Below are 14568 nucleotides of genomic sequence, written 5' to 3'. Positions count from 1 at the left end.
TATATGTTGATGATATTATCTTTGTTTCCCCTAACAAAGCTTTCAATGAGGAATTTGCCGCTCTCATGACCTCGAAGTTCAAGATGTCCATGATGGGAGAGTTGAAGTTCTTTCTTGGGTTCAAAATCAAGCAAAGAAGAGAAGGAACCTTCATCAACCAAGCCAAATACATTCAAGACATGCTCTAGAGATTCAAGCTAAGTGATGTCAAGCCGGCTTCCACTCCAATGCCCGTCAAATGCCAACTTGACATAGATCCCAATGGTAAAGCGGTGGATCAAAAGGTATATCATTCCATGATTGGATCCTTGCTTTACCTTTGTGCATCTAGACCGGATATCATGTTGAGTGTTGGAATTTGTGCACGGTTTCAAGCCGCACCTAAGGAAAGCCACTATGTGGCGGTCAAGCGAATCTTACGATATTTGGCTCATCACCAAACTTTGGCTTATGGTACCCAAGAGGAGCCAACTTCAACCTTTTGGGCTATTCAGACTTGGATTGGGCGGGAGACAGAGTGGATAGGAAGTCAACCTCTGGAGGGTGACAATTTCTTGGTTGCTCTTTGGTGAGTTGGTCTTCTAAGAAGCAAAGTTGCATGTCTCTCTTATCCACCAAAGCGGAGTATGTGGCCGCCGGTAGTTGTTGTGCTCAACTTCTATGGATGAGGCAAACTTTTAAAGGATTACGGTGTGACTTGTGACGAAGTGCCTCTTTGGTGTGACAATGAAAGTGCCATCAAGATCTCTCTCAACCCGGTGCAACACTTCAAGATGAAGCATATTGAGATTCGGTATCACTTGATCCGGGATCACATTAGGCGAGGGGAGATCCAGCTCAAATATGTCAACACTCATGAAAACCGTGCATATATTTTCATGAAGGCCTTGGATGAAGAAAGATTTCATGAGTTAAGGCATGAGCTAAATATCATTGATTCGAGCAATGTGGCTTGAACCCTTGCACATCCCACCATACTCATCTTGATATCTTGTTTAGGTGTAGGCATGGACATAGGGGGAGTGTTGTTCTCTCAATGAACTCTCCCTCCCCCATTATGCATAAATTGATCAACTCTTTCACATTAGCCATTCTTGATGGTACTTGTGCTTCAAAGACGAGTTTTGGTCATGGGCCCAAGGATAATTCTTCACGATGCCATACCAATTGACTCAAACATAGGTGGCTTCGGCCACCGCCCTCTCCTCTAGAGACGTTTTGGTTCGTGTTTGTTCCTCGTTGTCTTTTGCCTTCTTGTTGACCCGTGTTTGTGTTTGAGTTGCCTCATGTGTGTGTGCTCGTTTGCGTGTCCGGTCGCTTGAAGGTTGCTTTGCAAAGGTTGTGTTTCTATGTTTTGTCGAAACATGCACTTTCTTGGGTTTACGGTACTACCATGGCAAGCCACGGTACTACCGCAGGAGATGGGTTGCCCTGTGTGCGCACAGGTGCATCCGTGGCACGGTACTACCACTTCCATCGTGGCAGTAATTTTTTACTGCCGTTGGAAGACCGGTACTACCGCCCTATGTGCGGTACTTCTGCCCGGGCGCTACTACCGCGATGACCCGCAATACTACCGCGCCATCGCGAGAGAATTGGGGTCAACAACAGGCAGGGGGATTTCCAACTCCCCCATACCCATTCAACTTGTTTTCCCCACTTCGTCTCTCTCTCTCCCCTGCCCAAGAACGGCGCCGGAGGACCTTGCCGGATCTCCGTCTCCAGCCGCTCTCCTTGCATTCCGACTGGTGGGATCGATCCCCACCTCGCCCTCTTGCCATGGAACAAGGTTTCTCCCCTAGCCCTTCTCTCTTTGCCTTGTAGTTTTGCTTCTAGGTTTTGGGGAGATGCATGTTGTTCTTGAGATTTTTGGCTAAGTCATTGCAAGAGGAGGGTGCAGGAGAGTGCTAGTGCTGTAGAGATGCTATTTGGTATGTTGCAACACGGTAATTTTGATCAATCGTAGTACCGATCCAAATTTGCGGATGTGCCTAGATCCATTCTTGCCAGATTTAAATCCGTGTGGTACTACCGCGCCTCCCGTGCGGTACTACCGCTCTGGCTGGATCCGCCTTGTATGGTACTATCGCTCCTCTGGAGCGGTACTATCGCTCAGCGCGGGGAAGTAAAAATTTACTTCCGCTCTAGGCGCGGTACTATCGTGCCATCCCGGCACAATAATTTTGTGTTGATGTAATTTTTACGTCCGCCTCGTGGTGAGGTATTATTGTTGAGATCTAAACTACCTTGTTGTGACTACCCAATCTTACTTCTACTTGTTTCGTTTGTTTTGGCTTGGTCTTTGCAATGACCCTTCTCGTTCTTCTTGTGTGTTTTGTGTTGTGTTTCATAGGTGGTGGCTCTAATGTTCGTCGCTCGAATCCTAGCCGCGACACGAGCTCTAAGCGGTTTCACAATCAAGGAGCACCAGAGGGCTCCAATGCCCAACAACACAATGTCAATAAGACCGCCAACAAGATCAAGGAGCCAACACTTGGCATGGACGAGATGCTTCAATCTGAGTTCATCATTCGAAGGAGGATTAACCCCTATGTGAACCCTCATGAGAATGTTAGAGGAAATGAGTTGTTCTGGACCAAGCAGGAGAATATCATCTACATTGATGTGATCTAGTCCAAGCACAACATCTATGTTCCAATGCAATGGATTGATATGAATCATCTGAGCAAGGACCGGGAATTTTTTGGTGAGGCATTGGACTTGGTGGAGCAGTTTGGCATTGAAGACTTTATCTTGTTCCACATGGACTTTGACCCGGAGATCATGGCTCAGTTCTTTGCTTCCGTCCACTTCCACATGGATAGGGAGAGGACTATGACTTGGATGACCAATGGGAAGAGGATGTCTGCCAAATGGAAGGAATTCATGGAGATGTTGCATGTTCATGATGAGGGGTTCGATGTGCCCGTTGGTGCCCGCCCTCACGGCAACTCAGAGTCCGCCAACAAGAACAAGCTTCAACTGTTCCTTGTGGAGAAGAAGTTAGCCAATGGCAAGCAGTCTTGGGTGCTCAACTCTTTCCTCAATGTCATGCACCGGATCTTCCGCAACACTCTCTTTCCGCACATTGGAGACAAGGATAAGGTGCATGCTTATCTCGTGGATATGTTGCTTCTGTGTGAGGAGGCGCGTCATCATGCTACCCAACCTCTGGACATCTCTCATATCATGTGGATTGAGCTCCGGTTTGCGGTTTACAATCACAAAGTGCCCATCTATGGTCCATACATGCACCTCTTAATCTCAAAGACTTGGGAGAAGCTCTATCCGGAGGAAGACTTTTCTGCTCCAAAGTGGGTTCGCCACGAGCCTATCAAGCTGCGTCAGAAGAACAAGTGGGCCAATACCACTACCAGGGCTGAGGCTGAGCCTGCTAGGATGGATGTTGATGAGGATGAGGTTGAGGAGGAGGAGGCTGAGGACAGTTCTGCTGGGTATGCTCCTCCATCTACTAAGCTCTCTTGGGCTAAGAAGCTGAAGGAAAAGATGAAGACCCTGTTTTGCATGCAGGCCAAGGGGCAGTACAGGACCCATGTTGCTTCCAAGGAGAGTCGCCAGCGCGACAAGAGGATCTTGAGGATGTTCGGCGAGATCGTGGAGAGCAGGTCAGAGAAAAATATCACTCCTAAGGCTGACTGGATGACCAAGCAGGGCTATTAGTGGACCGGGAGGAGTCCATTCCCGCTGCGTAGACCGATGATGAGCGCGTTGGGTGATCTCTGTAGAGGGTGCTACCACCTGTGTCGTAGGTGTCCTCTCCGCCTTTTTGGTGTCTCGATGCCAAAGGGGGAGAGAGTGTAGGATTTGCTTTCGTGTCTCTATTTTCGTTTCGTTGGTCCTTCGTTCGCGTTTCTTTGGTTTGTTGGTTTGCATTTGTGTTCATGTGTGTCCCGGAGACTATCATATTGTCAGGACCCCGACTCAATGCCACATCGATCTCGCATGTAACACCTCATATCACTTTGTGGCCTCACGCACGGTATCCCCACGGGTGTCGCCTTACCTTTGCCCGGGACCGTTTGCGCCTTTTGGCACACGTATATGATAGTGTTGCTAGCATCCATATGATAAGGAGCCCGGGCTGACATGGCTAGTCGTAAACCCAAAGTGGCACAAACTTATAGGGACAGGCATCCATGACCCAACATCAAACGTGTCGGTCATCAGCGAGTGAATCCAGGCTGTAGCACTAGGCTAATAGGACTCCGGTGAACCGGGCTGTAGCGGGCTAACAGGACTCCAGTATTCATCGCGTGACATTTCCCCGAAGGGACAGACACAGGAACGAAGAAGGACACATGCCGGCCAGCCTAAGTGTTCCGGAGCAGTAGCACGCTACCATGGCTCGGTGGAAGCACTAGGAGACATTTCCCGGTAAGAGAGGCTACTAAGGATAAACAACTAGATAGTCAGATCCCACACATAGCAATACACATTACACGTACGCATAACATGCAAGTATGTGCTGTACAACATGGCATCACAGCAAAACTCAACAACTCATATAGATAAGGCTCAAAGAGCCAACATAGCATTATTGCAAACAGGGGTCACAAGACCCATCATACAGAGCATACAAGCAGCAAGCAGAAGCACTACATGTCTGGGTACAGACATCTACAAATGAAAAAGGCTGAAGAGCCTGACTAACTACAATATCCGATCAAGATCGTAGCTGAGGTACAAGCTACTTGTCGAAGTCCATGAGAACACTAGTAAGACCGAAGTCTCCGCTGCAAAAACATAAATAAAGCAACATGAGTACAAAGGTACTCAGCAAGACTTACGTCAGATCCTATCATACATGCATTTGTATCAAGAGGGTAATGTGGGGTTTAGTTGCAGCAAGCCAGCTTTGACTCTGTGGCTAACCTGTTCTACGACTACCAGAACTTCTTTGAGGTGATATGGCGCACACGAGTCCACTAATCACCACACAATACACTACTATGGATTCATCCCCGTCTCCCTACGAGAAGGCCATCCATAGCACTCACACCCGTCTTGAGCATTTTATAGTATCCACTTCAAGTTGTCTATGTACCATGTAAGCATCCAAGAAGTCCATAACCGCGGACCCGGCTATTCGAATAGATCATGTTAACCCTGCAGGGGTGTACTTCTTCACACACGCTCTCGCCACTTACCGCCATGTACACGTCATGTATCTCGGCAACCTTCAAGCGGAAGCCTGGCGAGGGTGTCGGCCACGACCTGACTAACCACACAAGACTCTAGTCCAGGTTTATCGCCTATTCGGGTTCCATCCGCAAGGAGATCCGGCCGGGGTGCTTGCTCACGACCCCAAATAATGTGTGCAGGGTTCCCAAGCCCACCTCGCCAGATGGATCTACGCTTGGTACACCGTGCCACTTGTGCCTAGTCTGTCCCAAGACCACCTGGCCGGGTGCCACTTGGTAGACTACTAACACTACCTACAAACACCAGAAACTAGTTGGGACTCCTGGACAGAGATCAAGTTGGTTAATAAGTCAAGAGGGGCACTTAAGCATTCCAATGTGTGGTAGTATCGAGTCATTGGACGACATACACATAACTCAGTGCTTAAGGACGGTTCCAGTGAGACAACCCACCATGTACTCCTACATGGCCTCTCACCGCTACCTTTACCAAATCGTGTTCACACGTTCACTCTCAGCATCAGAACATAGAGCACTGTACTCCAATTCATTCTCAATGAATCAGACCTGACACACTCTAAGCAATAGCAGGCATGGCATGGTAGGAACACAACAATGGCTTCAATCAACTCCTACACATGCTAGTGGGTTTCAACTATTTACTGTGGCAATGACAGGTCATGCAGAGGAATGGGTTCAACTACCGCAGCACAAAGTAGCAGATGAATCGTTGTTGTCCTAATGCAATAACAAGGAGCAGGAGCGAGAGAGTAGGATTTTATCGGAATGAACAAGGGGGTTTGCTTGCCTGGTATATCAACAAGGAAGGCACTGCTCCTCAGACAGGTACTCTGGAACGGTCTCCGGAGCAGGACCTATCGAGAAGGAACGGTGTCGACAATCAATACACAAGCATATGCAACAATATGATGCATGAACATGGCATGAAGATGTGATGCTGTTTGTGCTAATGTTGTTAGCATTCATTTGGTTGAAGTCCATTTGAACCAAGAGTTCAAATGCAACTCCTAATTAAGCTCTTATATATGCAATTTTAGTGTTTCACATATACAGTAGGTATAAGTTGGTTTGTCATGCATGAAACTAGTACAGATGGAAAGATTGCATTTTTCTGACAATTTTTCATATATAAATTATTTCAATCCGAGTTACGGTTGAATTTCTATGATTTTTTTAAGTTTGAAACATTTTCTGGAATTTCCTGAGTTAAAATAATTCCAGAAAATATTATTGCATCAGCATGACGTCAGCACTGCGTCAGCAGTCAACCTGGGTCAAACCTGACGTGTGGGGGCCACACGTCAGTGACACAGTGGTTAAGCCCGGGTCAAACCCGCACTGACCAGGGTTTGACTTGCCCTGGGGCCCACGGTCAGCGGCTGGTGGGGTGGTTTAGGCTGCGGGATTAGGCGCTAATGACAGCCACATCGGCCTCGCCGGAGTTCGGCCGGCGACGACCTCGAGCCGCGGCGGCGACTCGCCAGACTTGCGCTACGAGCAGCGGATGGACGCGCGGAGACCACCTAGGCGTAGCCCATCGTCGTCCGCATCCAGGGAAGCAGGTGGGAGGCTGCGGGGGCGCCGGAGCTCGCCGGAGCGGAGCTCGCAGCGGCGGCCGGAGCACGGCTTCGAGCGCGAGCAGGCTGCGGGGCATGGGGAGGCCACCCGCGGGGCTCTGCGGCACCCTCGTGGCACCAAGAGCACGACCTTTTGCTCAGGTGCGACTAACGCGCGCTAGAACGACAGCAACGACATGACTGGCGGCGAGGAGCTACGGCCATGGCGGGGAAGGGCGCTACGGCGCGGGAACGGAAGAACGGGGAAAGGGAAACGGAGCAGAGGCTCACTGCGGACTCGACGGTGTCGACGGCGAGCTCGGAGAAGGGCTGGAGTCGGCGGGGCGGCGAGGCGGATCTCCGGCGTCGGGAGGTTGAAGACGGCGGCGATGGCGACTCTCCAGGGCCTCCCGAGGCGCGTGGCTTGACGGAGAGGTAGCCGGCGATGTGGCGGAGCTTCTAGGCTGGTCGGAGAGGCGAGAGGGAGGCGGTGGCTACGGTAACGGCGAACGGCAGCGACGGCAGTGTTCGGGCGGTCGCGCAGGAGAGAACCAGGGGAAAGAGGGAAAGCGAGGGAGAGGGAGAGAGGTGTGGGGCAGTGCATGGCATCGTCCAGGGCGTCCAGGGCGACGAGAGGGAGAAGCAAGAGGTGGCGGGAGATGTGGCCGCGGGCGAGCGCGCGCGCGACACGCACAGTGCCATTAGGCACGAGGAAGAAGACAGAGGAGGAGGCGGGCTGGGCTGGCCAACTGGGCCGGCCAGGCCGCACAGTGCTGGGCCAGCACAGGAGCTGGCCGCAGGTAAGTTTGCTCTTGTTTTGTTTTCTCTTCTATTTTCTGACATTTCTTTGATTTCATAATAATACTAAATCATTTTATTTTCTTCTGTCAATTTTTGTAGGAACTAGTTGGATTGCTCCAAAACTCCTCACCAATTAACAGAATTTTTGGACATATATTATATATATAACAATATATATCCAAAGCAATTAATTACTGGATTAATTCCAAATGCCCAAAATAAATACTTATGAGCTCCTAAAAATATTGGTTTGATTTTTATCTCTGTCCAATATTTTCAGAGAGCAACATGAGCATTTTCTTGGACCTTTTTGGAGCAATTTTTATTTGGGTCATTTCCAAAAATGATTCTGAAGGTTTCACAAATCCCCATTTCAAATTTAAATGGAATTTAAACATGATGCACAATTGACTAGCTAGCCTCGAGCATACCAGAACTAGGGATGTGACAACTCGCCCCCACTTGAAAGAATCTCGTCCCGAGATTCAGGTGTCGACGGAAAGAAAGTGGGGTACTCCAGTCGAAGACGATCTTCTCGCTCCCAAGTAGCTTCTCTCTCGGAATGATGAGACCACTGAACCTTGAGGAACTTGATGTTCTGACGTCGGGTAACACGCTCTGCTTGATCAAGAATGCGAACCGGGTACTCTCGGTATGTGAGGTTATCTTGGAGATCAAGCGTTTCGTGGTCCACTCCGCGGATGGGATCCGAGAAGCAACGCCTGAGTTGAGAGACGTGGAAGACATCATGAACTCGAGAAAGATGTGGGGGTAGTTCCAACTGGTAGGAAACCTCTCCTCATTTAGCGAGAATGCGAAAAGGACCAATGTAACGAGGAGCCAACTTGCCCTTGATACCGAAACGATGGGTACCCTTCAAAGGAGTAACCCGAAGGTAAGCTTTGTCGCCAACTTCATAAGTCATATCCTTATGATGACGATCATACTGGCTCTTTTGACGAGACTGGGCTGTTTTCAAATTCTCACGAATGATGCGAACTTGCTCTTCTGCCTCCTGGATCATGTCCGGTCCAAAGAATTGTCTTTCACCTGTTTCTGACCAGTTCAAAGGTGTTCGACATCTTCGTCCATATAGAATCTCAAAAGGAGCTTTCTTGAGGCTGGATTGATAGCTATTGTTATAAGCAAACTCGGCAAAAGGAAGACATTTCTCCCAATCCATACCGAATGAGATAACGCAAGCTCTAAGCATGTCTTCGAGAATTTGGTTGCCCCTTTCAACTTGACCACTCGACTGAGGGTGGAAAGCGGTACTGAAGGAAAGATGGGTTCCCATAGCAGTTTGGAAACTCTCCCAGAAATGAGAAGTGAAAAGACTACCACGGTCTGAATTGATCTCTAGTGGAACACCATGAAGTGACACTATTCGAAAAATATATAAGTCAGCGAGCTGACTAGCAGTGATACTCTCTCGAACAGGAAGGAAGTGAGCCACTTTGGAAAGACGGTCAATGACTACGAAGATAGCGTTATTCCCTTTCTTGGTCCTGGGAAAGCCGGTGATGAAATCCAAACCAACTTTATCCCATTTCCACTCAGGAATAGCTAAAGGCTGAAGGGTGCCAGCAGGTCTTTGATGCTCTGCCTTAACGCGACGACAAACATCACATTTAGCAATGAACTCAGCGATTTCTCTCTTCATCCTAGTCCACCAGAACCTCTGGCGTAGGTCCTGATACATCTTAGTACTACCGGGATGAATCGTGAGAGGAGATTCATGTGCCTCCTTAAGAATCAATTGTCGCAGATGTTGATTCTTGGGAACCGCCAAACGATTCTTAAAGAAAACAACACCACGATCATCCATAGAGAAACATCCACCAACTCCCTTCTTAATGTTTCTCTTGATGCGGATAACACCCCTATCAAACTTCTGGTCAGTAATGATCTGATCCTCGAGGGTAGGTTTCGCCACCAAGGTAGAAAGGAATCCGTGAGGAGCAATGTGAAGATTAAGCTTACAGAATTCCTCATGGAGAAGTGGTTGACCCTGCTGCAACATGAGATTATTGCAATAGGATTTACGACTTAGCACATCAGCCATGACATTAGCTTTGCCTGGGGTGTAGGTAATCCCTAGATCATAATCTGTGATTAACTCCAACCAACGTCTTTGCCTAAGGTTCAAATCTGGTTGGGTGAAGATATACTTGAGACTCTGGTGATCGGTGTAGATCTCGCAACGTTTACCAAGAAGGTAATGTCGCCAGGTCTTGAGTGCATAGACTACGGCTGCAAGCTCTAGATCATGTGTAGGATAATTCTCCTCATGTGGATGCAACTGTCGAGATGCATAGGCAATCACATGACGATCCTGCATAAGAATGCAACCTAGTCCCTGTCGTGAGGCATCACAATAGATAACAAAGTCTTTAGTGAAATCCGGTGGCACAAGTATGGGAGCAGAAGTCAGGCGTCTTTTCAGTTCCTGAAAACTGTACTCACACTATGGGGACCACTCGAACTTTTTATCTTTCTTGAGAAGTTCCCTGAGAGGTTTGGCCACTTTAGAGAAGTTTTCAACAAAGCAGCGACAATAGCTGGCTAGACCAAGGAAACTCCTAACTTGTTTAATGGTTTCGGGTGGAGTCCAATCGAGAATGGCCTTAACTCTCTCGGGGTTGACAGCAATGCCCTTACCAGAGATCACGTGGCCTAGATAGGTCACTTCTGGCAACCAAAATTCACAGTTGGAGAACTTGGCATAAAGGCGGTGCTCTCTGAGTTTTTCTAACACAAGTCTAAGATGTTCGGCATGCTCTTCCTCGTTCTTCGAGTAAATAAGAATATCATCGAGGTAAACCACGACGAACTTATCTAAGTACTCCATGAAGATCGAGTTCATCAAGCGGGAGAAAGTAGCTAGGGCGTTGGTTAGACCGAAGGACATGACGGTGTACTCGTACTGACCATAACGAGTGACAAAAGTCGTTTTGGGAATGTCCCCATTTCTGATCTTGATTTGGTGGTAGCTTAACCTCAAATCCATCTTAGAAAAGACTGAGGATCCAGCGAGCTAATCATACAGGTCGTTGATCCTGGGGAGCGGATACTTGTTCTTTATCGTGACCAAATTAACGGGACGATAATCTACAACCATCCGATCCATACCATCCTTCTTGTTGACGAAGAGGACGGGGTAAGCCCAAGGAGAAGAACTGGGACGGATGAAACCCTTTTGCAAGGACTCATCAAGTTGTTTCTTAAGCTCGGCTAGTTCTAAGGGTGCCATTTTGTAAGGTCTCCTAGAGATTGGAGCAGTTCCTGGGATAAGATCTATGACGAACTCTATATCTCTATCGGGTGGAACACCTGGCAGTTCCTCTGGAAAGGCATCTGGAAAATCACGGACTACCGGGATATCTTCAAGGTCTGGAAGAGGGCTGGCATTAAGAGAATAGAGTTGACGCTTTGCAACTCTGGTGGAGACAGTGACTATCTTACCCGATGGGTGTGTAAGCTGAACAGACCTGGTGAAACAATCAATCTTGGCATGATGAGCTGTCATCCAGTCCATACCCAAGATGATGTTAATATCCGAAGACTTGAGATATAACAAGGAAGCAAGGAATACAAGTCTGTCAACAAGGATTTCATTGCCATAACTTATCCTAGAGGTTTGCCATTTGGATCCTGGAGTTTGAATAAGTAGTGGGGAGGGCATATCACAAAATGACATGTCATGCAAGCGGGCATAGCTTTCAGAAATAAAGGAATGGGACACTCCAGTATTGAACAAAACCGATGCTGGATGACAGTTGACAAGGAGTGTACCAAGAACGACATCTGGATCATCATGAGCGTCTTTAGCTGAGACGTGATGCACACGTCCATGTTTAAGGTGAGCTGACTTGGCACTGATCATCTTGCGTGATGGCTTACCATGGCCAATAGACTTCTCGGGCTGGGGTGGAGCAACACTGGTCTGAGTGCAAATACGGGCAATATGGCCAGGCTCTCCGCACTTGTAACAAATCTTGGAGGTACGATGTGGACCTGCATTGGCAGGAGGTCCACCAATAGGCCTGGGTGGAGCATACTGCTAAACTGGATGAGGTGCCACATAAGATGGCCTCGGTACATATCCGGGTGGAAGAGCGGAGTTCGGAACCCAAATTCGGCGCTTCTGAGAACTAGAACCGGAGGAAGATCCCAAATCACGGGTGTGCTTACAAGACTCCTCGTAAGTGAGCTAAGCTGTCTCTACATTAATAGCCTTGTTCACAAGAGCCTGGAACGTGTTGCAATGGTGCAAGTGGAGATCACATCGCAACTTGGGGTTGAGACCCTTCCGGAACCTAGCCTGCTTCTTGGCGTCCATGGACACCTCTTCTGTGGCATAGCGGGCGAGGTTCTCAAACTCTCTACTGTAAGCATCAACAGCCATCTTACTCTGGGTGAAACTACAAAACTCTTCTCCCTTGCGATCAATGAGGGCCTGGGGAATATGATGCTCGCGAAAAGCCTCAATGAAATCCCTCCAGGTAGGAGTCTGCCAGTTGGGAGCATAGCCTCATAGTTCTGCCAACAAAGACTAGAAGGACCTTCCAGGTGGTATGTGGCATAGGTGACCTTGTCATCTTCAGCTACGTTCGCAGAACACAGCTTATGAGTGATGCTACGGAGCCAGTCATCTGCATCGAGTGGCTCGATGGAATGATGAAAGGTAGGTGGGTGCAAGCGAATGAAGTCATGAATGGTCGCAGACTTATTGGACTGATGTGCGGTGTTCTCCTCAATACGTGCCAACAAGCGGTTAGACTCACGCTTGTTCCTCTCCATCTCTAACATGAACTCTGCCAACGAAGGCTGGTCGGGAGGATCCTCATCCCTACCATCTCCGTGGTTCTAGCTACGAGCAATAGAACTTCGCTTAACTGATGACATCCTGAGAAACGAAACCAAGGACAGATCAGCATCTACTATAGACTGTAGAATGTAGGACAAGGAAATTAGTAACTCTCGAACTCCTAGGGAAATTCCGGCAGCATAACGGCAGTAAAATGCTCAGAATGAGACATCCTGCTAAAATGGAGTAGTAAAACAACTCAACATCACCACTCAAGGTTCTGAGATCACACTATACACACTACACCGGAAGTACTCGAAACTGGGATATGACTCTGACCAACCAATCCTATGGGACTACGGAGTAGTAACACGTGATCTTGATAGACGGAAGAGAAGCCTAGTTCCTTAACCCCGTCGGAAAGATAGGATGACTCGGATCAGAAGGCCATGAGGTATAAGGAGTAAAAAGAGCCTTACGTTCCTTCCCACAATCAATTCCCTTACATAACTAAAGAACTTCTAGACTCAACTTCGACCAGTTTGGCTTGGTAATCCTACAGGCAGTCAGGCTCTGATACCAAAGCTGTCAGGACCCCGACTCAATGCCACATCGATCTAGCATGTAACACCTCATATCACTTTGCGGCCTCACACACGGTATCCCCACGGGTGTCGCCTTACCTTTGCCCGGGACCGTTTGCGCCTTTTGGCACACGTATATGATAGTGTCGCTAGCATCCATATGATAAGGAGCCTGGGCTAACATGGCTAGTCGTAAACCCAAAGTGGCACAAACTTACAGGGACAGGCATCCATGACCCAACATCGAACGTGTCGGTCATCATCGAGTGAATCGAGGCTGTAGCACTGGGCTAACAGGACTCTGGTGAACCGGGCTGTAGCGGGCTAACAGGACTCCGGTATTCATCGCGTGACATTTCCCCGAAGGGACAGACACAGGAACGAAGAAGGACACATGCCGGCCAGCCTAAGTGTTCCGGAGCAGTAGCACGCTACCATGGCTCAATGGAAGCACTAGGAGACATTTCCCGGTAAGAGAGGCTACTAAGGATAACCAACTAGATAGTCAGATCCCACACATAGCAATACACATTACACGTACGCATAACATGCAAGTATGTGCTGTACAACATGGCATCACAACAAAACTCAACAACTCATATAGATAAGGCTCAAAGAGCCAACATAGCATTATTGCAAACAGGGGTCACAAGACCCATCATACAGAGCATAAAAGCAGCAAGCGGAAGCATTACATGTTTGGGTACAGACATCTACAAATGAAAAAGGCTGAAGAGCCTGACTACCTACAATATCCGATCAAGATCGTAGCTAAGGTACAAGCTACTTGTCGAAGTCCACGAGAACACTAGTAAGACCGAAGTCTCCGCTGCAAAAACATAAATAAAGCAACATGAGTACAAAGGTACTTAGCAAGACTTACGTCAGATCCTATCATACATGCATTTGTATCAAGAGGGTAATGTGGGGCTTAGTTGCAGCAAGCCAGCTTTGACTTTGTGGCTAACCTGTTCTACGACTACCAGAACTTCTTTGAGGTGATATGGCGCACACGAGTCCACTAATCACCACACAATACACTACTATGGATTCATCCCCGTCTCCCTACGAGAAGGCCATCCATAGCACTCACACCTGTCTTGAGCATTTTATAGTATCCACTTCAAGTTGTCTATGTACCATGTAAGCATCCAAGAAGTCCATAACCGCGGACCGGGCTATTCGAATAGATCATGTTAACCCTACAGGGGTGTACTTCTTCACACACGCTCTCGCCACTTACTGCCATGTACACGTCATGTATCTCGGCAACCTTCAAGCGGAAGCCTGGCGAGGGTGTCGGCCACGACCTGACTAACCACACAAGACTCTAGTCCAGGTTTATCGCCTATTCGGGTTCCATCCGCAAGGAGATCCGGCTGGGGTGTCGCTCACGGCCCCAAATGATGTGTGCAGGGTTCCCAAGCCCACCTCGCCGGATGGATCTATGCTTGGTACACCATGCCACTTGTGCCTAGTCTGTGCCAAGCCCACCTGGTCGAGTGCCACGTGGTAGACTACTAACACTACCTACAAACACCAAAAACTAGTTGCGACTCCTGGACAGAGATCAAGTTGGTTAATAAGTCGAGAAGGGCACTTAAGCATTCCAATGTGTGGTAGTATCGAGTCAT

Source organism: Triticum dicoccoides, chromosome 7B, assembly GCF_002162155.2.
Source record: "Triticum dicoccoides isolate Atlit2015 ecotype Zavitan chromosome 7B, WEW_v2.0, whole genome shotgun sequence".
Classification (NCBI taxonomy): domain Eukaryota; kingdom Viridiplantae; phylum Streptophyta; class Magnoliopsida; order Poales; family Poaceae; genus Triticum; species Triticum dicoccoides.
Note: the sequence above shows the minus strand (reverse complement) of the source record.